Raw genomic sequence first — 2614 nt, forward strand, 5'->3', positions numbered from 1 at the left:
CTATTTTAGTTTAGTTTCTATTTTAGTTTTAGTTTTAGTTTAGTTTTATTTTCAGTTTAGTTTTAGTATTAGTTTATTTTAGTTTAGTTTATTTTAGATTAGTTTTAGTTTTAGTTTAGAAGAAGAAGAGGAGTAGAAGGAGGAGGAGGAGGAGGGAGGGAGAGGAGGAGGAGGAGGAGGAAGAAGAAGAAGAAGAAGAAGAAGAAGAAGAGGAAGAAGAAGAAGAAGAAGAAGAAGAAGAAGAAGAAGAAGAAGAAGAAGAAGAAGAAGAAGAAGAAGAAGAAGAAGAAGAAGAAGAAGAAGAAGAAGAAGAAGAAGAAGAAGAAGAAGAAGAAGAAGAAGAAGAAGAAGAAGAAGAAGAAGAGAAGGAAAGGAAAAAAGAGGGCGCCCGGGGACGAGCGGGTTAGGGGTTCCTCGTTATCGATGGAACCCTAAATAGCAAGTATCGTTGGTGCGAGATACATGTGGTCGTCGGTGTCGAATACTACATCCATGTCCCACAAGTGACGTGGACGTCCATCGTCCCAAAGCAACTGTTCTCGGCGTCGATGGCGGTCGAACACCATTGCGAATTTGTCTGGCAACCTCTGCGATGAAGATTAAAAGGCAAGTGTTGAAACTTGAAACACCCAAACTGACTCAAGTCGGTTTGGTTGTTTGAAATTTCAAAACTTGGCTTTAATCCTCATCGCAGAGGATGCCAGACAAATTTGCCAAGGTGTTCGACCGTCATCGGCCACCGAAACTATTGTTGCGGGACGCCGGGCGCCGGCTTCACTTGTGGGATGTGGATCTAGTGTTCAACGCCGACCGCCACATGTATCTCGCACCGATGATACTTGCTATTTAGGGTTCCATCGACGCCAAGGACCCCCTAACCCGCTCATCCTGTTATAAAAATTTAGTTAGGTCGACGGAAGAAACAAAATTGCTATGTTATTCATCTTTCGATTTAAATGTGCAGTTATTTCGTCGCTGCGAGGGTCTGGTGTTCGACGAGCTCTGCCCCTGCGTTCGTTGGTGAGCACAAATGACATCTCCTCCTCCCCCCTTCATTTGCTTTGTTCTGGTCTTCGTGCCAATGAAACTTGCTAGCTATAGGTGTCAATCATCAGTATGCGTAACCACTATGTGTCTCCCGTTCGAAAGGGTTACATCTATAAATATGCATGCATTTGCATATTTATAACTGTGATTCTTTCGAATTGTCCAACGTTATCCATGGACAGCCCGAGTATGTGTAGATTGGGTTTGTTTTCCCATATTCTCTGCTCCGGATCCGATGCAGAATTTCGTCAGTGCCTCCCTGTTGTTCTCCGGGTACACATCCTCTCTGCTTATTGCCGAGACGTGTATCAAGAGAACAACGGGTAGGTGCTGCTGAAATTTTGCGTCGGATCCGGAGCAGAGCATGGGAAAACAAACCCAATCTACACATACTCGGGTGGGATTAGGACCTATCTTTACCTATTAGCGTGTAGGTTGCATGGACGTAATAAAACTGAAAAACTCCATTAACTGATGGATATGCATGGTTTGCTTAATTATGTATATATTTCTTGTGTGTCCAGTAGGAAGTCAATATGAGTGATCGTGCATGGATGTACACCGGTTACACTAGTCAGATAGTTTGGACCGAGGAATGGTTAACAAAAAACAAGGGGTTTGTTAGAGCCGCATTTGCAAATGGCCAGGAATTAAGCTGGTGCCCCTGTGCCCGTTGCGACAACTGTAAAAAGATGGACGAGCTTGAAATGAGTAAAGACCTGCAAAAGTTTGGTTTATGCCTAGTTACACGGTCTGGACATTACATGGTGAGTCTACCCAACGTGCCAGAGCTGAGGTGATTCGTCGTCGCCCCAACGAGCATGGTACCGGGACCGCAAACATGGTGCAAGACTTTGACGATGCTCGGGACTCGGACGAGGAGATGGAGGAATCTGCAAAGGCCTTCACTGAAATGTTGGAGTCCTCAAAACGTCCCCTCCACAAGCACACGAAGCTTTGTCAGCTGGATGCCATCTCACAAATAATGGCTCTGAAGGCTCAATTCAACTTGGGCAGAGAATGCTACGACGCGATGATGACAGTATTCAGACGACTTCTACCCAAAGGCCATGTGCTACCTCCAAACCTATACCAGTCAAACAAAATCCTCCGTGCTCTTAAGATGCCCTATGAGAAGATACATGCCTGTGAGAAAGGATGTGTCTTATTTAGGCTTCAGTATGAGGACTTGAGCTATTGTCCCATTTGCAATTCTTCCAGGTATGTTGTGGTAGACAACGGTATGGGTGAGAAGACGCAGACCAAAAAACCCGTTAATGTTCTTCGGTATATGCCAATCGTACCAAGACTTCAACGTCTTTTCATGGTCGAAGAGACGGCCAGACAGATGACATGGCACAAAACGGGCAACCGAACTAGATGCATATGGGAATGTGATGATGGTGCACACATCGGATGGTGAAGCGTGGAAGTGCTTCGATGCATTACATAAGGAAAAAACGGCAGATCCAAGGCATCCTCGAGTCGCCGTCAGCACAGATGGGTTCGGTGTGTTTGGTCAGATGGCAACCGCATACAGCTGTTGGCCCGTGTTTGTCATTCCACT

Source organism: Triticum dicoccoides, chromosome 5A (genome assembly GCF_002162155.2).
Source record: "Triticum dicoccoides isolate Atlit2015 ecotype Zavitan chromosome 5A, WEW_v2.0, whole genome shotgun sequence".
Lineage (NCBI taxonomy): Eukaryota > Viridiplantae > Streptophyta > Magnoliopsida > Poales > Poaceae > Triticum > Triticum dicoccoides.